Source organism: Tachypleus tridentatus, chromosome 6 (assembly GCF_004210375.1).
Source record: "Tachypleus tridentatus isolate NWPU-2018 chromosome 6, ASM421037v1, whole genome shotgun sequence".
NCBI classification, from domain to species: Eukaryota; Metazoa; Arthropoda; class Merostomata; order Xiphosura; family Limulidae; genus Tachypleus; species Tachypleus tridentatus.
This window is the reverse complement of record NC_134830.1, coordinates 130,830,352-130,845,026: the sequence shown is the minus strand read 5'-3', so window position 1 is coordinate 130,845,026 and position 14,675 is coordinate 130,830,352. Positions and strand designations below refer to the sequence as shown.

Sequence of the window (14,675 nt, the reverse complement as noted above, 5' to 3'; positions counted from 1 at the left end):
GTTTGGTATGTCGTTGACATGCTTCTTTTCGTTCTTCTTCAGTCAACCCTGGATTCCTCTCTCTCCGCCACCTTGAACCGACCGGACTTTTTCTGTTGCTTTTCTCTGAAACTGTCTTCACTATGTCAATCTTCACGATTATCCGATATGAAACAAAAGCTAGGAGAATTTAATCCAAATTTTCAATGCACACATCAAAATTCTATCGCGAGCGGAGCGAAGGGGGATGTATATATCTCTGATCACCCCAGTTGGGAAGTTCATCTTCCTTTAAAACTAAATACCTGTCATGGAATTTTTCGTGTTTTTTTTTAACGTTGGTTGATGTTGACTAGGTGTCTTTCCTCTAGTCTATAATTGCTTAAAGGATGGTCAGCGCAGATATTCTACGTATAGTTTCGCGTAAAATTCACAAAGTATCGAATAAACATTTTAAAACTATAAAAATATGTTCATATACTTTCTCAATCAAATAGAAAACAAACGGTTTGAGAAAAATCTGTGATAATTCATGTATATTAAATACTGTTGATCATAGTTGTCTTTATCTCACCATGGTAAACTTATATTTTGATACTAATGTGTACTATTGATGATTATAATCTGTTATCAAGCAGACAAGATCTTAAGTTACAATAAAATTAAAGGTATGTAATCAAATGATATAATTGGGTTTCATAGTTACTTATGTAATTATGCATTTCTTCAAGTACTTTGCACATTTGCTGTTAGGCTGAAACTAGTTAAACGCTATGTCATATAATCTTTGCCGTCAACATCTTGAAGAGTCGTTTTCAGTTATAATTCGTTATCTATTCCACCATATAAATATTCAAGTACGTTTAATAATCATTTGACGAACCTCAACTACTGTTTTTCTCTACACACAATTCCAACCATTTTACATTCTAAGTAACTTTACTGTGGATATTATAATAACTTGTGAATAAAAGTAGAGAAAAATATGTCAACTCCATTACAACTGCTATATCCACTGTTATCAAGGACTTCCGTATAATACCAGTACTCCACAGTTTGACTGGTACACGACAGATCTAGTAGTTATTGAAATACTGTTCATACTGTTATACTGTCTGAACAATAACTGTTTCAGTGTAAATCGTGATATTTACCAATTTTATCTAAGTTGTTAACTATTAACACTAAGGTACTGATTTATCAATATAAGACAATTCATTTACATAAATATTGATATTCTCTCAGACAAATCACTTATGTGTAAATATACTATAACATATTCATTACATGTAAGTATTGCTTCTATTCCAGTGACTTTGCCCTGCACAAGAAATCAAAAAAGCAACTCAAAAAGCGGATCCAGGACAGCCTCAGAAGTCGTTTTAGTCGTAAACGGGAATATGAACCATCAAAAGAGGAGAGAATAAGAGGAACAAAAGAAGATCCTCTCGACGAGGAAGAGTCCTCCTGGTGTCACGACTCGTAAGTTCTAGGTTTTTATGATTTAAATAGGATACCGTATTTTCATTCTACATATACTCAACGTAATGTATCGCTTTACAAAAAGCAAGTTTTAATACATAAAGTCTCACCGTATAAGAGTGTACAAGCCATGGTCTGACTGGATACCGATATTTTCAATTGATGGGTATTCTATGTTCACAAGGGCTAAATGGCAAGTCAGAATCACTTAACATTCCTAATTCTAAACAACTGACCAACCACTCATTGCCATAAGAAACTTTAGCCGTTTCTTAGAGCCGAATAATGGGACTGAATGTCATTACTATAACGCGAGTACGACCGAAATTACTGACTGTATTTAGTTGCATTGTGTCTCGTATTTTAGACACAGAGAATCGCAATCCTGCACTCTGAAGATCGTTCACTGTTGGCCCGTCTACGAAGAATATAATAAGTATAAATTAATGCTAACTTTTAATCTCTGTAAGTATCTCTTTGAAGAAAGAGTGAATTTTAGATGTGTAAAATGCAACAGTTTTTTACATGACTTTGGAGTAATCGACGATTTCTAATTTAAAATACATTTTATAGTAAACATTAAATTGTATTGAGTTTGTATATCATTCAACTTCGTTGGACTTCTATTTACAACCATGTCATGTTGTAATTATGTCAAAAGGTGTCTTACCTTTTCAATCCATGCTTGTATAAAAGGAAAACAACAATCTGTGCTTTAACAACATTTTTTCTCTCCAAACCATACTCTAGTCGTAACAATACTGAACAGGGAGAAATGGATAGCTTACTCCTTTCGGATTGCACGTGTGGTCGTGTCATTGGAATTGAATCGAATGAAGCACGTGTTGTAAGCGTACTAAGACCAAAGAACAAACCAAACGGATTCTTCGTTACAAAGTGGAGGTTGAAGAACTGTAAAGGTAAGCAGCCTCTTGTTTGTATCAGAACAGCGTTTCTTTTATTATTATTATTACAGTAAAAGATGACCTGGAGAGATCACCTGCTTTAACCATTTCCACCACTTTATAGTAGTATAAAGATACTACTTTTATGATTAGGTTATAATTTAGTCTGAAATTATTGTCAGACCAGACAATAAGTTGTCTGTCTATAACTTAGTTTTAAGACACTGAAATGTTGTCACTTAAGGGACACTTAACATTGCATTTTGTATCACGAGAATAATTATACAATCTATAGGATACAACACAGCATGACGTATGAACTTGAAAAACAAGAAATAAAAATATTTGTTACTATTCATTTTGTTTTTACCTGCTCTTGATACAAATCACGTCAGAGGTCCCTTCGCCAAACATCTAGATTATTAATGTATTTCGTGAGTGCAAATTTAAACAAAGATGAAAGGACTATATGCTCAATATATTATTTTCAGGTTAATTAATTATAGGGGAAACAAAATTATCATGGCATAATCCGGTATAAAAGAAATTGCCATAAGAAACTTTAGCCATTTCTTAGAGCCGAATAATGGGACTGACTGTCATTCCCATAATGCGAGCACAACCGAAATTACTGACTGTATTTAGCTGCATTGTGGCTCGAATTTTAGACACAGAGAGACGTAATCCTGCACTCTGGATGTCGGCCACTGCTGGTCTGACCAAGTAGAATATAGTAAGTGTAAATTAATGTTACCTTTTAATCTCAGTTCGGATCTGTTTGAAAGAAGCGTGTTCATTAGATGCAAAAAATGCAACAGTTTTTCACATGACCTTTGGATAATCGACAATTTCTAATTTAAAATATATTTTATAGTAAACTTTAAATTTTATTGAGTTTGTGTATCATACAGCTTCGTTGGACTTCTTTTAACAACCATGTCGTGGTTTTTTGTTTCTTACTATCATCCGCGTGGCATGACAGTAATTGGGTGTCTTACCTTTTTCATCCATGCTATTATAAGAGGGAAACAACAATCTATGCTTTAACTACATTTTTTCTCTCCAAACCACACTCCAGTCGCAATAGCATTGATGAGAGAGAAATGAATAGTCTACCCCTTCTGAATTATACGCGTGGTCAGGTAATTGGGATTCGAGCGGATGAAACCCTCGTTGTGGAGGTACTAAAAACCTCTCAAGAAAGCTTATGAATTTTTTGTTGCTCAGGGGAGAATGAAAAACAGAAAAAGGTGAGCGGTCTCTTGTTCGTATGAGAAAAACATTTCTTTTTTTTTATTATCACAGTAAAGGATGACATGGAGAGATCACCTATTTTAACCATTTGCACCACTTTATAGTAGTGTGTTATCTGTCGAAAACTTAGTTATTAGACACTAAAAGTATGTCACTTAAGGGACGCTTAACATTGCAATTTGTAATGCCATGATATTAGTAAAGTGTGTACATGCCATGTATCACGAGAAAAATTACACAATCCGTAGGATACAAAACAGCATGAGATACAAACTTGAAAACAAGAAACAAAAATATTTTTAACCTTCATTTAGTTCTTATATGCTCTTGATACAAAACACGTCAGAGTTCCATTCACCAAACATTGAGATTATTAACATATTTCGTGAGTGCAAATCTAATCAAAGATGAAAGGATTATGTGTTAAATATATTATTTTCAGGTTAATTAATTACAGGGGAAATAAAATTATCATGGCATAATCCGGTAGAAAATAAGGTAACGGTTAATTTAAAATTACAATAACAACAAGTTTGAACCAATGATTATGATGCCATATTAAAGGTCAATATGATATAGTTATTAAAGTCATGATTTACCTACTGTAGAATTGTTGTTATTGTATTTTGAATTAAATTATTTAATCTAGCAGGTTTTGCATTTTAACTGAAACAATTTTGTCTTAACGTTTTTAAATTTCACTTCAATAGCTTTGGGCCCGGAGGTTAACGCACTCGTCTCGTAATCCGATGGTCGTGAGTTCGAATTCCCGTCACACGAAACATGTTCGCCCTTTCAGCCGTAGAGGGGAAGGGGGATATCCAACTATTCGTGGGATAGCCCTCGTGTAGGTTTGCACGAATTTAAAAAAAAAAAAACTATATTAGTTTTACATTTTGCGCTGAAAAAGGTTTGAAAAATAAAGTTTATAAATAGTTAGGGTGAACATAGTGCAGATAGACCTTTGATAAGATTAAACGCGCACACACACAAATTTACACAGAAGTGTCATGACAGATTGAATAATTTATGTTTTAGCATATTCTTCACTCAAAGCCACCCATGGAATAACTGCTCATAGCAGTTGTAGATTTTAAACTGATGAACAAGGTGGAAGTTAATTACTGAATAAGACCATTGTCCTTTTCAGCCTACTACAGTCCCACACTTTACCCACTCAACAATTTCAACAAGGAAAAAACATAAAATTATTCAATATGTCCTAATATGATGTCTCCCCACCTGTAGTTAACAGCTAAGAACAAGTTTATAATTTGAGGGATAAGTCAGGTAATAAATATGCGAATAGAGCACAGTCAATAAGGACTGTTTTGTAAACAGTTACAAAACAAAGCCAAGAAAAAATTACGTAATCACGTCTTCGTAGTTGTAAGTTGCTGTTCCAAGTGTCTTTCATTGATTTCTTGTTACTTTAAGGATTGTTTATGTTGTGAAAAGAAAAGAAGAAAAAACAAGCCGCAATGCGTTGTTATTATTTGTACAAAAAATAGTTAAATAACATTCAATATAACTGTTATAATTAATTTGTTAGAAACATTGAACTATCAGTTTCGGAATTACCTATAGAAAATGATAAAGAGTAATAGGAAATAAAGCAGTTTTACCAACCGCAACTGTCGAATCATCAATGAGAAGAAGATAATTTAATGGAAGAATGATTTTAATTGGTTAACGCTATCTAAATCTTCAAGCATTTTGTTTCCTTTTATGGACAATATTTTTATCAAGATATTTTGTATTCGTGTCTAACCTCACTAACATCGTTTAACAAAGCAAATAACTATTCACAGATTAATTTTAGTTTAGTGACAGACACACTAACATGTAGAAATAACTACAAAGTGTATATTGTATATATATATTGTTTTAATAGTTTCCGGAGTGTTGGTGATCCGGATGAGAGATTTTTCAAACATTGATTTCGCTCACTGAGTTTCTTGATCCTGGTGACAAAATTTTAAAGATAGATAGCGTTAACGTCAACGAGAAAAACATCACAGAAATTAACAACATAATAATGAAAACGAAGAAAATACGCTTGATAACCCTGTCTCGTTCGAATCGGGAAGAGAAATGAAAATATGCAAATTGCATTATTATAAATAGTATGCACCTGTGTACTTATATATCTAAGTTCCAAGAGTAGTATTGTAGAATAATAAATTAAGAAAAGGTAAATTTTATTCCTTATTGTATTAAATGTATTGTACAAAATTTTGCGTTGGATTTCATTAGTAAAAAGATGAAATAGCACCAACAGAATTCAAGACTGACTTGCTGCAGAGGAATCAATCCAGAAATAGATATAATTTCTGAACAAAGCTTCACTGAATATAAAAGTTTTTCAGCCCTGACGGACAGTTTGATTAAAACATGTAACCTTCTTCAGATACCTTGTTCAGGTGTCACTAGAATATACTCGTATCGTTGTGCTGTTACACAGATTCCTGTATAGCGTCATTATGTGCCAGATTTTATGTCCTGCTCTTTAACTGTGCTTTTGTTCTGACACCACCCACCATGGAGCCCTACGAGAGGACGCACTACAGTTTCATATAAGGTACTTGCAGTGACGCCAGGGTTTTGTGAGCATTATACCCGAACACCGGTATCAGAAGTAATGTCTACTACACCTGTTGAGGACGTCCTACGCTCACACTCAGTTGACCATGGCCCAAATGGCCTAGCCGATTGATCTTGGGGGGCCCACTCCAAAACTGCTCATCTACATGAATTCAAGGCCGAAGTAATGTGTTGGAGTTGGACCTCTCAACCACCAGGGTCCTCTCCTCCCCTTCACGGGTCACCACGCACAGCAAACATGCAGTTGGATGTTTAGATCCCAGAGGAGCTACACTGAAAGTTCAGAACCTTCTCTAGGAGGTTCCCTCATCACGTACAGGAATCCACATTGAGGGGTCAAGTGATGAAAATTACAAAGAAAGAAAATAATTACTGAATAGACACACAATCACAGTGATACATCTTATGCTGTGTTTAAAATATATTTCCCTGTAGCTGACTACTTTTCTATCTAGCTTTGAAATACACAGAGCAATTTTACTTGACTTTGAGGTTAGTCTTCCAAAAATCTTTGATAATCTAAAACAAGACATTTCTTTCTGTTTACAGCTCATACAAGCACAGAAATGACAGCATTTGCAAAATATAAAATGACAAAGGAAAAGAAATGTTGTGCTCAAAACCCCTTTAATTGTCTCTCAACTACAGAATTAGCACACAATTTCAAGAAGTTAGTTCATTCTAAAGCTCTGTAAAAAATATCCCCAAAAAGATTTTTGCATGGTCTTGGGAATATTATATGAAGAAATGTATCCTGTATTAATTTTTAATATGTATTTGTGTGTTTGTTTAGAATTAAGCACAAAGCTACACAATGGACTATCTGTGCTCTGTCCACTATTGGTATCAAAACCTGGTATTTACCAGTATAATTCTGCAGACATACTGCTGTTCCATTGGAAGGCATGTGTTTGTGAATTTGTTCACTTGTCCACATACTTTTCCCACAGTTTTGAAGATGGCAAGACAAAATATTTTGAGTGAGATTCAGGTTAACTCAAGTAGGGTCATTATCTACAGTACAGCGACCCCCACACCCATTACTAAGAGGAGGTAAAATGCACTAAAAAGGTTAAATCAAGTATAATAGTGATCTATGAGCAGGTGTTTTAGGGGTCTTTAACCTAAATCTGGCATTCGATTTTGTGTTCCTACACCCCTCATTGATTTATATGACATTCACAAGTTAAAGGTGCAAAATGTGGGGTATGAACTGAAAAATCATGGGTGGATGTTCTAACAATATTTCTTAATGAGTTTAATCACCTCTTCAAGTAAGATATAAATACATCTGGAGATAATGGAAGAATTTTAGTACACTGGAGTCTCTTCAAATCATGAGAGGGCTTTAGAGTACAACAGTACAGACCAGATATTTTATGCTTGTTCTAAAACTAAGCTAAATTAACTTTATGGATTTGTTGAATTTTCTTGAATTATTCCTGTGGATGATCTGTTAAAAAGTGATTCTTCAACAGGACAACTGTTTTTGAATACTAAGTGCAACTTTTTCTAATTCTCTCTAAGGTTCATTTTCTACAACCTTCACAATTTGCTGAAAGATAAAATATGATTGTCAAAAAATGAAAATCTAATTTTCAATAAAAATTTCAGTTTTACTCAGGAAATATAAAGGACACATTAACAGTTGATTAGTTGAAAAAGTTCTATTCCATTCTTCTTATGTAAAAACAATTGCAGTATTGTTGTGCAGGCTTTAATAATAAAACATTGACTGCAAGTTAAAAAAACAATGGAGCAGGTAGGCCAATCATAAATATGATTACAAGATACGTGTTGTTTTCACTCCAAAATATATAGAACAAAAAGAGACCTGTATGTAAAAAAAGGACAAAAATTTACTGTAACAATATTTTTGCTAACAATATTCTTGGTTGTAATTATGTATGTTTTGTTTCTACATAAACTAAAACTTCTTTTATATACGTGTGTTACTTGAATATGTTACATTTAACAATAATGTTCAATACTTATGGATTTGAGTTACATATGGACCAATTTGATATTTTACTATTACTATTGTTCACTACTAAAACATAAAAAGACTTGTATAATGTCTTTTCATACACTAAAAAATTGTCATAATTTGTGATCAAATAGAACTGAATCCAGCATGCATGGAACTGGTCCAATTGACTGACCCGATAATGAAAAAGGAATACTTAATAAAATTCAAAATCTATCATACGTATGTACAAAAAACATAGCAAGTTTCCAAAAGAACATAAAAGTCTGTTATGCACAAAAACTAAATGAGTTACAAAGATATATCTGCAAATTGATGATATCTGTTTTGACTTAACATATCAAAGAACAAGTTCAATGCTCATGTGAAAAATAAGTTTTCTTTTTTGTTATTGTATAATCTCCATATTGTATTTGAACAGCCTTTGAAATGCACACCTAAAGTTTTTGTAAATACTATCATTTATATTGCATCTGTTACTTACTTTCACCTACCAGGAAATATTTCTAAATCAGTAATAAAGTATAAAATAAACACATATTTAATAACTGACCTCAAGTACACAACACTATATTGAATGGTACTCTCTAAAATGTCAAAAAAGCATGAGCTTTGACATTTACACATACAAATAGGCCTAATGTGAAAACAATTACAGGAATGAAGACAATATCTAAAAATACTATAATAAACTTCTAAGACTGTAACTTATGTCATTGCCTTTATGCTTTCCACTAAATTATGATGTTCATTGGTACATAAGTTACATTTAAATCATATTATCATGGAAGCATAAATTATTCCTCATATAACTAGTTGATAATCTTTATCCAGTAATGTCTAAAATTTGCTTTTATTCATCTCTAAAGCTGTTCTCTATTAGTATCTCTTACCCTTTTATGGTCTTGCACCATATGATGAGACTTGAAATGTGTAATAATGTCTTCAAATACAAAAATAAACCACAAAAGAAACAAGAGTTGGTTAATTGTATTCTTAATGGATGACAGTTTCTTAACAAATAAGAACCTATACTTTGAGATGAACAGAAAATTCTTAACATATTGATAAGTGTGGAATTTTATTGATAAAGGTGCTTTATTCTGTGGAGCTGTTATACTCACCACATATCTACTCATTGAAAAATATACAACTTAACACTGTAACAACAGCAAAGAGAAATAAACAGGATTACAAATTTTGACTCTTTAATATATTCTAATTACATATACTAAAAGTGGAGATTCATAAAAATTACTTGCAGTGAGAAAACAACAAAAGGAAGTTACCGTGTAAAACAAATTAAGTGTGTATTTTATCTATCAATTTTTGGGTCACCACAGCAAGTGCTTTGAAGTGAAGGTGATAAAATAAGTTCATTGCTCACTCAATACAAGACCACCTTGCTTATTTATAATTCAGGAGTTTTTCTTACACAGTAAGAGTAACAGTCCAGTCATGATAGAAATGTTTTTTTTTAAAAAGATATAATAAATCAGAAGTACATAAAATGGAAATCCTCAGTAAAATTGGTCACTATTCAAAATTGTGACAACAATGTAATACTGTGGTTTGACATAACAATACTGCACAGATATAATCCTCAAAAATCTTATCTAGTCAATATAATTATTTATCATATTTCATGTAAGTGTGATGTTACTGATACAGCTTGTTGTTCAGAAGAACAACATTCAACATGAAGATACCGCAGACAAGAAGCTGCATAAATCTGGATAGCTTGTATAGAAACAGAAAAATGTCAGGATGTGTAGGTGATGAAGTCTGAAGGTACAGTCATCTGAATAACAAGTAAAAGCAAGCTGTTGGAAATGCTCAACAAAATCTTCCAAAGACACAACAAGTTGAGAAAATAAGTTACAAAATGTAAATGTAGAACAGAGCCAACCATGTTATGCACAATAACAGTAATACTGCATATAATAAAATAACTCAAACAGGAAACTAATCTTGCATTATATTATTTACAAGCCCAATACCAGATTGACTGCACTAACATCATTTACCCCCCATCCTTCTAAGAACAAACATTAAAAATGTTAAAATTACTTCAGTAAAGACAAAGTTAACACTTTCTTCAAGATTTAACATGAAATATTAAGGCACATCCTAACGCAAAAAAGAAACTAATTTTCTGGTATTGATTTGATTTGTAACACCAGTATAAGATCAACTGACAGCTATGATCTGGAAACAGTCAAATTAAAACAAAGTTTCAAAAATAATTTCACATTATAAAAATATTTTGTGACAATATTTAGCCTAGATTTTATTTATATACACACACATATATTTTTCTTCTTTTAACTGTGAAAGAGGTCTTAAGACTGACTTTACACTAGTTTTAGCACTCAATTTTTATTTATTTTATGGGGTTATGAGTAGATGTTAGATATTTTAATGAGCTTCTTTCATAATAATTTTGAAATATTAATATCTCATTCAAAACATCAACAACTATTAAAACTACTGTAATAGCAGTTAATATAACATAATTTATTTCATAACAACCATGTATATACATATAACAAAAGAAAAGAATCTTAACCTTTGTAAGTAACAAACTTCTAAGTCTTAAAATAAATATGAGTCAAGTTATCATTCAATTTACTACTTATCATTAAATTATACCAGTTTCATGGAATTTTGCCTTTCACTTCTAATGCCGGTCAAAGACAAATACTAAAGAAACAAAGCTAAACATTTTTTATCCTTAACTATACATCATACATATGACATTTTTAGTTGTTTTATTCAACCATAGCAAACATGTATTTGTATAAAATTTAAGAAGAATAAGTTTTATCAGGATGATTAAAATTTGATTTTAAAATTTACCTTAAGGCTTATATTTAATTATAAGGTCTATATTTACGAAACAATATTGGTATTTTACCATTAAAACACAGTTGTCAGTGCTAATAAAACCAAGGCTAGCACACTCTATATTACTGTAGGAAACAAGTTTCTTTTGAGAATCAAACATTTTGTATTTTATACTGAAATAAATATAACTGTAATAATTTGAATGCAAAAACAAGTAATTATGGAAATGTTTAATATTTGCTTAAATGTTGTTGTTTCTTTATATTAAGCTACAGAAATAAGCACTACAAATATTGCAGAATAGTTGTTACAAATATGTTTTATTTGGGGGGTCATCTGCATCAATGATCATCAGATTTACTGAATAACAACAGGTAATCTCTGATATTTTGACAAAAGACTACTATAAACTTGAATTTAATGTCAGATGGTAGATCTATTATTATTTTATATTTATCACATTACAATACGTAAGCCACAGTGTTTGTTTGTTAGTTTTGGAATTTCGCACAAAGCTACTCGAGGGCTATCTGTGATAGCCGTCCCTAATTTAGCAGTGTAAGACTAAAGGGAAGGCAGCTAGTCATCACCACCCACCGTCAACTCTTGGGCTACTCTTTTACCAACGAATAGTGGGATTGACCGTCACATTATACGCCCCCACGGCTGGGAGGGCGAGCATGTTTAGCGCGATGCGGGCGCGAACCCGCGACCCTCGGATTACGAGTCGCACGCCTTACGCGCTTGGCCATGCCAGGCACAAGCCACAGTAACACAAATACACTGCAACACACAAAATCTGTACATCTCGAATTAAATGAAGGAATATGTTTCACACAACATACACAACCATTTTAACAAAAGCACAACAATTCCTTTCACAGGTTTTCTCTACACTTTATGCAATTTGATCGCCTCATAATGTCAGCATATGTACAAAGCCATGTTTATTCCACCCCACTCCTACATCACTGACATATTTTTTAATTAGCTTACACAAATCTTTATTTTTGTGAAGGTTTACTCAACCATTTTCTACATTGCCAGAAAACCTAAAATATTTCCACAAAACTAAACTAAAGAGCATTAAATGTCTTCAAATTTGAGGTACAGGAATTTCATTTTAACGTAAGCATTTTCCAATTTGCTTAAATACACTCAAATTGTATTGGTGACAAATAAGTGACTATTCGCACATTATTTTCTTATTTAGTGCTGCCCTCTTTATACAAATGTTTTTCCCATGGCCTACAATTCTTTTCATTGCCTCCAACTTCTCCAATATAAAAATTCTACATACGGGGAGATTCAAACTCCCGATTCTTTGTTAATATCTATCCAATTTTATGTTTTCGGAAAAACACTCATTAAAAAAAGAATAACATATATGTATTGTTACCCGAATATTTTCTACGACTGTGATTGGACATCTACTTAGAATTCAACCAATAACGATTGTACTATAAGAGTATCTTAGCAACGTTAATGTTTGAAAAAAGTATTTCAGAAATTTAGTCAAGAGTTCCGAAGCCTAACAGTTATTAATATTTCATCTTATAAACAGAGAAGTAAGATATTATGACAGAATTATCATTAAGAAGTATTTTTTTGCTTAATTATATTTGCTGTCAAAACTCAAACTCAAATGTATGAACAATCTATTTTATCTCTTAAAAATGTGAAAAACATATACTATTATAACCAGGAACGAAATAATAAGCAGTTCCTTGTACACCACTTGTTTCCAACCGAAACAACCTGAGTCTCTGCTTCTGTTAATTACGATTGGAGACGCTGAATTTTCATAATTTTAGACATAGTTTCTAGTCTTTTGTGTTAAATTGGGTCAAAATATTCAAATTAATCAAAGATATTGACAGTGAGTATAAAGCAGATATAAGACTGATAAATGTGATTTAGTGGTGGTGTGATATAGACATTCAAACTCAACACATTTAACTAATTGATCGTTTAGATTTGTAAACATTACTTGTAATTTAAAAGTAAACTATTTTTAAACAAAAAAAAAAGATTGGAGAATTTTTTCTTTCGTCATTAAAACTTACTGTACAAATACAAATAAAACACCTTTTAAAATATTTTCATGAAGAAAATTATGTTGGTACTTTTTACAGTTTTATTTAATTTTTATTCAGTTTATTTGGCACCTCAAAACACCATCAACTGCTATTGTGGATACAAGTTAAAGAAAATCATGGCTGTAAGTTGTGAATATGGACGTACTTTAGTTTTATTCTTTTCATGTAAAAATTTGAGGGACATAATCTGTTTTGTAGAAATATGTTTTTATAGTAATGAAATGAGAAAACTCTAGATAAAGAAGAAATGCATTTGGAATCTTCTCAACGTTAAAACTTTTACTGAAACGAAGTGTTTTTGCTAGTTTATTTTTAAGTATATTTTACACGAGACGGTAATTAAAAGCCGACTAAGAATTTGAATTTCCTTACACAGAGGCAAAAAGCAACTTGGAATAAATGGAAAGAATATGTTTTATTATAATGTGCGAAGTAAGCAATATATGCAATGAAATTTATGTGAATTTCAGTACAGAAGGAAATATTATAACAAGAAAAATACCTCAATCGGTGTTGTTTTCGGTTAAGAATGTTACGTAAGAGTAGTAACTAATGCTGATAGTTGTCCTTAACTTTTAACAGCTGTAAATAAAGAACGGTTGTGTCTGAAACTTAGGAAGGATTTGAATTGTATGTGCATACCTTCTATCGCATGATGTGCCATTTCTTTAGCTTTTGTTTTGGAAACATAACTTGGGATGTTTTAACAGCTATGTATCTCGTGTTGTGAGAGTACTACTTCGAACACTTCTATGCCTGTTCTCTCTTCACTTATTACAGACGTTAAGGCTGACTGTGTTATTATATTGTTTTGTCACCATGTTTTTTTATCAGCCTCCTTTTCTCTTGTATTCAGCTATTCGTTGCATCAAGTTTCAGAGTAAATTTACGTATTTTATGCCATAAACACAAACGAAACATTGAGATAAACATTAATAAGTGCATTATAGGAAATACCACATGTCAACTCTTGGTCACTATTTTACCAATAAATAGAAGGTCGAACGCCCTCACCAACTGGCCATTCTCACATTATAAGTTTTGTTGGACTAAGTTGTTAACGGATTTTCTTTCCGGTTATCACAAAGTGAAGTAAGCTCTAAATTTGAATTGAACATAAACTATACTCATAAATTTCATTTTCGCTAAAATTAATATTAACATTTTAATAACCGTGGTTCTGTTTTTCATACTTAACGAAGCAACCTTAAACTCTAAAAATGTGTTTTCCTTACAACAAAGCCACATCGGGTTATCTATTGAGATTTGAGAACTTCATTTTGGTGTTGTAAGTCTGAAAACTTCCCGCTGCACCAGCTGCAGACTGTAGAAATGGAACATCATCAGAAAGATTTTTGCATGGTCTTGGGAATATTATATGAAGAAATGTATCCTGTATTAATTTTTAATATGTATTTGTGTGTTTGTTTAGAATTAAGCACAAAGCTACACAATGGACTATCTGTGCTCTGTCCACTATTGGTATCGAAACCTGGTATTTACCAGTATAATTCTGCA

At 32.1% G+C, this 14,675-nt stretch overlaps 1 long non-coding RNA gene across 1 annotated transcript; it reads right to left on the bottom strand.

Moving 5' to 3' along the window:
- Positions 1-9,602: 9,602 nt before the first annotated feature.
- Positions 9,603-11,367, bottom strand: LOC143251459 (uncharacterized). The gene is made up of 2 exons (XR_013028573.1): positions 11,129-11,367; positions 9,603-10,012 (listed from the first exon to the last, which is right to left on the bottom strand). It is a non-coding gene; the product is annotated as an uncharacterized LOC143251459 (long non-coding RNA).
- Between the last annotated feature and the right edge of the window lie 3,308 nt (positions 11,368-14,675).